The sequence below is a fragment of the Macadamia integrifolia genome, chromosome 11 (assembly GCF_013358625.1).
Source record: "Macadamia integrifolia cultivar HAES 741 chromosome 11, SCU_Mint_v3, whole genome shotgun sequence".
Classification (NCBI taxonomy): domain Eukaryota; kingdom Viridiplantae; phylum Streptophyta; class Magnoliopsida; order Proteales; family Proteaceae; genus Macadamia; species Macadamia integrifolia.
Window position 1 is genome coordinate 4,595,905 of NC_056567.1, and position 7,095 is coordinate 4,602,999.

Below are 7,095 nucleotides of genomic sequence, written 5' to 3' on the forward strand. Positions count from 1 at the left end.
GAAGAACACACTACCTAGTCATGTGGGCCTTACGCCCATATATGTGGCAAAATGATGGCCACGCCCCTATGCAATACCCACCCACCCATGTTGATGCCTACGTGCGCCCACTCATTGGCCCCTGCACTGGTTCAAGGACCATGCGACCAGGTAGCATTCTTCTTTCAAATAAAAAATAATGATAGTGTTTCTTTAAAAGGAGTGTGGCTCGTGCACCAACATAGGGCCAATGGGGAGGAGTGGGTGGAGGGGGAGATGAGACGAAGCAAAGAGTCAACCACAAGACCTCCTTTCATCTTACGCAAGTCCTACTGTTGGTTGCCATCCATTGTACTACAACCGCATTTCCATGTGGGCTGCCTTTGTCTCCTATATTATCAACTACTCTCGAACAAAAGAGGTTGCCACTTGCCAGTACCCCTTCTCCAATCACATTATGTCAATCTCTCTTATCCCCACACACACACACAAGTAGGGAGGCACTACCTAGAGAACCGCACACAATGATAGGGGAGCGGCTCTATGAGTGGGAATTAGTGTAATACCCTACTTCTTAAACCCGGTCTGACTACACGGTTGACCCGGTTTAACTATGCAGGACCCGAACTGGAGAGAATCAGAGCGGGTTCCTTATGGACTATGATGGCAAGGGTGACCTTAAACACCGGCTGGCCCCACAAGTCCGAGCCAGTGCCAGAAGAGACGGGAATACCCAAGCCGTGTACATGCACCTATCATAAGGCCATGTACGGATAAAGCAGGTATGTAGCCGTATATTAAGGTGTATACGTATATTACATCGTATGCCAAGGGTGAGGTTCACGCCGAGGCCCGAACTCTATCAAAATCCCAAGTTTTGGCCCTCAGGTGGGTGGACAGGTGGGCACATCCACCCACCTGAGTGACCCACCCATGTGAATTACTTAATATTTTAAAGAAGTATATATAGCATCTATACTTTTCTTTTATTTTCTCATTTATGACACTCATACATTGGTGAGAGGAGTAAAGAGGAGAGAGAAAAGAAAGGGAAGAAGAAGGGAAGAGAAGGAAGAGGAAGAAAAGATGGATGTCATCGGCGCCGAGGCTTGATCTCCCCATTCCGGCGCCGAAAGAGTGATATTCAACACTCGATCTACATTTAGAGGTAAGCAAAGTTGGGTTCCTTAAACATTCACCATACCCAAGTAAAACCCTTGATTCGAGTAGGGTTTCTTGAGATCTTGTAAATCCCCTTTGAAATGATGAATCTAAGGTTTAATAGATGATTTATGTGTTAATCTTGAAGGATTTGAAGAAGTATTTACAAGGTTGGGGAAACATTATGGATTTGAAGTGATTTTGAGGTTTTGAAGGTGTTATTGAGCAAAGAAGGTAAGTTGGTTTCCCATCACTTAAATCTAATCCATATCTAGGTTAGAACCATCCTATAAGACTTTGAAAGTGTGAAGAATGGGTTTGGAAAAGCCCCATTTGAATCCTCAAAGAATGGAGGAAGTTGGGAAGAAACAGTAGGTTTCCCGCCAAGATCGGTGGGCCATCTGGCCCGCTTGTGGGCACCCGCCTGAGAGGGCAGGGCCCTCGGGCACAACCAGCGGGCCAGACCGACGGGCTAACCGGCAGGCCACCCTACCCGCCGGTCTTAGCAGCCCCCCTGGCCCAACTGGTGGGCCAGACCGGTGGGCCAACCTACCCGTCGGTCCAGACTGGTGGGCCAGACAGGTGGGCTGTCTGACCCACCTGAGAGGCTCCGAATGTGATTTTTTTCGTTCAATTGGGCCCAAATCGGACGTGTGACCTTCTTTTATGATTCTAAACATGATCGTGTCATTGGATCGTGTTAATTTTGATTCCAAAATGGTGAAATACTAACCCCGCTCACTCATGTTAGGTTCACCAAATCCTACGCGTCTCGCACCGGATCTCACCCGTACCGAACAGGAATCCTTGTACACTACAAGTAAGTGGGGAGAGGATGTTTGGCCTTATTTCAAGGCATTGTTTGGCATTCATTTAATTGTATCTAGTCTAGCCATGCCATCATGAAAATGCTATGTAGATTAGTTCATCCTCACATTGTTATGCATGGGTGTTATGTTTACTTTCCAAATGCCAAGTGATAAGATGCTTATGTGATGAATGTTGACATCATTATGCATAATGCATTAATAGACTAGATGCTATAGTCGGCTTGAAAATGAGTGCATTGATGGCCCGTGGTATGGGACGCAGTGGCACTATGCAATCGTACTATTGTCATATAGGAGCATGCGGTTTAGGATTTTCACCATCCCATGCTAAGACCTTTCCCAACAGAGGTTAAGGTGTTGGGTTACCATTTAGGGGGAAGCAGTGGTCGCGGTTGTTGGGTCACTGTGGCGGTTAGACATAACGCCCGGCGGGTCATTAGGACAGTCGGCAACCCTGGTGGTATATTCAAGAGGACCAATCGTACTGCTTTTAAATTGCTGAAGTCAGTACCTTTAATTTCAGTCATTTACTTTTCTATTGAGAGCCGATGGTCGGCATGTTTTTTTTTTTTTCCGAGTACTCACGGTGGGCCTTCTCCGATAGCCCTATGGGCATATCGCGGGATGGAGTTCGCGGCTCGTACCCGGAGTATACGCGCACTGTGGCTGTAGTAGTACTATACCAAAGACTTAGTAATGTTGCTTAGGTGGATGTGGTTTAAAACGTATTGCATAGCATGTAGTGCATATGATTGTGATTGTTGTGTGAACTATTGTGTGGTCCATCTTTCCACTCACTGAGCTAGTGAGCTCATCCCACGTGTGCACATCTTTTTATATGATTTTGCATGTCATCCATCTGAAGAGCACGGGTCGGGTCCCACGGTTGAGTTCCCTGAAGAGGACTGGTGGGCCCCTGAGGAGTTAGAGCACGGCACTAATTGCTCGTGCGAGAGTTGTGCTACGGGACCGCAGTTCTGATGTTGAGCTGAGCTCCACTTTTGAGGCCGAGCTGAGCTCTACCATGTGATGCCGAGCTGGGCTCAACCCTTGATGCCGAGCTGAGCTCTAGCCTTTGATACCGAGCCGAGCTGTGTACTCTGATTTTTTATGGTTTCCTTTATATACTTGATATGTGAATTATACTTTTATTGTGTAAATATCATGCCTTCGGGCCCACATGTATATAACTATTATATCACAATTCGGGTATCAAGTATTATGGGAGTATTCATAGGTAAATTAAGTCTTCCGCTGATCTGATAAGCTTCTATTAGTTGTGTGTATGCTGTGGTGGAATACTGCATCTGTTGATCCTGGTAGGTTTGGGTTAACCGGTGTTAACCCGGTCACTGGCCTGGTTTGGTGTGAACGGGGTGTGACAATTAGAGTTTCGAGCATGCCATTCACAAACTTAGTTCTTCCCCAATTTTACATATTTTAATCATACAATTGAAAGTTGGCTTCAGATTTTAGACAATCTACCCAAAACCCATTCCATTACTAATCATGCTTTCATTAGTTGTCATGTGGTAGCTCAACACTTTGAACTAATGTTTGGTGTATAAGTTGATCATATCATCATTCTTTATTAGTCAAAATGAGATCATGTGGTATATCTTTAGTCACTACGAAGGCCTACAAAAGTAAAAAAAGGAAGTCCAATAATTTAGACCATTATAAATAAAATGGACAATTCATATGTTGGATAGGCCATTGTCACCAGAGGAGTCCCAAAACCAATCTAACGACCAATCTGCCAAATTATCACTCGATGTTGTGAAAATTGGCATATGTGATAGAAAAGAATCCTAGTTTGTATAGACCATGAAACTTACATAATCTAAATACATTTGTTACTATGTGATAGGTTACATTAGGCATACTCTATGGATAGATAGGATCTAGGCCCCCCTCACTTGTTAAGTTTCTACCAGGCAGAGATTGCCAAATGGAAAAGTAAACCGTTTAAAAAATTCATAACCACAAGTATGATGCACTATCGATGGGATAACTCCCATTTGAGCAATGGTGTTCGGCGAAAAAATAATTTTGTCTGAAGTGGATTTGAAAAACTCGTATCGAATTGAATGTGAAAAGCTAGTATTGAATTAAGGAACTACACAGTGCATAGACATATGTAGGAGGGAACTGATGGAATTAAGTATGAGGTTTGTTGTTCCTACATTAAATCATTATATGTTCATCCATAAACCACTATTGAAATACTGCACAACATGGTTTATAACCATATCAAGATTTATATTTAATCATTTGTATTATCACCAAATAAAGTAATACATGAATAAAGCAATGAAAGCAAAAAAAGTCATTTTTTAATCATTAGCAATCACTATTAAAGTTGATTTGGTATCGATGCAACCCTTTAAAAGTGAGGCCCCTTTATCTTATTAGCACATGCTTTGGCTCCCCATAAAGGGAATTAAAGTTCTATATGAATCACTATGAGTTGGATGTGCCGTAAGACAAACGTATATTTAGTAGATCCCTTAACTTTTACGCAATTGAATGTTTTTTACAACTTGGATCTCACTGATTTTATTTCGAAACAAATGAGGCTTGATCACGAGTAATTCCGATTCTTTGCCAATTGATTTTGACCAAGTTAAGTCAAGTCTAACTAGATCATTGTTATAAAACCTTGCACACCCTCAAGCCAACAGAAGAAGAAAAAAAAAAAAAAAAAACCTAGATTTTAATATTTTTCATTTGAGATGAGTATATCTTAAAAATCAAATGTGCAATTTTTCCTATTTGTTAGTAGATCTTTAAAATCAAACGTTTAACTTCCACGTTTGCTAAACTATATAGAGAACAACCAAAGTTGTTAATCCCACCTAAATATATCTTATATTTTACAAGTATAGATTTAAAAGATAACAAAATAATCTATCAAGACCATAGGTGTTTTAAAAAAAAATAATGAGAAAAACTTATATACTATCTTAAAAAAATATACAAAAATTTATCGCCATAAATGTATTATTGCTATATGTCAATCTACATGCTCTAAACCATTTGATGGATGGTCCAACTAGTATATGAAAACACCCAAGATCCCAAACTCAACCTAATGTAGGATTATTCTTAATACTCTCCCTCATATGTAAGCAGAATGACTGTACATACACAAAAATGTGTGGGGGACATCTAAGAGAAATAATTGTACACGTAAAAACACACATGAAGGTTTTATACTATGCCATATTTCAGGGAGATGTCAACTATTGATGCACCAAAATTCATAATATGTAATCACATTGATAAGAACCCCTAAGGTCAAAGGACAATACTAACGAGAATTTTGTTTCAATAAACAAACATAACGCACATGTGGAATTATAATATGACAATGTTCAATGTTTATATAATATATATACTCACACTTACACCTTATATTTTAAAATTTAATACACACACAATGTGACAACCATATGAATAGGGTGACCAATCTCGTCATTAGATGTGAGTTATAGGTTCAAACTTAAGGACTACCAATGCTAGTAATAAATCACACTTAATAATTGAATCATTCAAATAATTGGGTTTGATGAACATATTATTAGAATGGGTAGAGTTTAGAATGATTGTTATCATCTCACTGTGTCCCTTGTTTCTCCATCGTCTATAGTAGTTGTTGTTTTTACTTATGACATTTATCACTAAAGGCTATATTATCCTAACTACGACCATATTATGAATAATCCTACATCAGTTAAGTTTAGGATCTTTGATGTCTTCATATGCAAATGTACTAGTTGGACCTCAGATTATAATGGTTTAGGGTTTTAAGTTGAGTATATATCAGTGTGTTGAATTTATATTAGTTGGTTGTATTCAAAGGAGATGCCTAATATGTAATCTATTATTCTCATCAAGAGAATATGGAAGAGAGATAATGTAACGTTTCGGCCTTATACCAATCCACAGTATTATCTGCTTTTACCCATGGGCCTCATGACTTTAAAATGCATTATGGCCATAAAACGAATGCTAAAGATTATCAACTAACCCAGCCACTCCCCCCAGCTGACATGGGACTTATGAGATATCCCCCTCAATGCCTATCACGTGTCTTGTCTATCCTTTGGTGCTTAACAGATATGGGTCGTGTCTTGGGCATGACAGATAATGTTTGTGATTGATTGGACACGATTTTGGAACTGGTAACAATTTGATAAAATTATTTATAAGGTGATAGTTATATATTAATTTTTAATATTTACTCTTGTGAACATTTTTTAAAAATGTTTTAAAGGTTCAATTGGAATTTTAATATCCCTATAATTATATTTTTAATAGATTGAGATTTGACAGTAAATATCACATAGTATACTATGTGATATTGTATAGTGGAGGGATTATAGCGTAATTATCTACCGAAATTGGAGAGTGGTGAGTATTTTCCAATTCAGTTTCACTTACTATGATAACACATTTTGAGTTGGTCATTATTATTGGAAGGATTTTCTTTTGATTTAAATATTTGTGATGTAAGATGTAATCTCATATCATCACATTTGGGATATAAGAAGAGAGAGAGAGAGAGTTAGTTTTGAATTCAAACACTCCTAAAATCATGCCATAGTGGGATAAGATCACATATAGTATGATTTTAGGAGACTGTTAGTGATTGGTTTGTTTGTGAAAAGTCCAAAGACATTATAATTGGCGACTGATTTTGAACATTTAATTATGTTATTCAATGTTTCTATCTCCCTAATCATCTTTTTAAATGCCAAAGACATTATAATTGGCGACTGATTTTGAACATTTAATTATGTTATTCAATGTTTCTATCTCCCTAATCATCTTTTTAAATGCATCAGCATATTGGCTTTGAATGATGCAATCAAAGAAAAAAAAATTTAGTTAATTTAGCCTAGTATGATATTAAAGTAAAAGCACTGACATAAATAACATTAGATTATGTAAAGTAAATGTGGATTAAAATTTGATAGTTCATATGTAATAATTGGGGGTTGCAAACTAATTAAAAGTTAGGGTCCAACTAGTATATGAATATCCAAGGTTCCAAAGTTAACCGATATAGGATTATTCTAATATTCTAATAGCATATTAAATCTTTAATGTCATCCTTAAC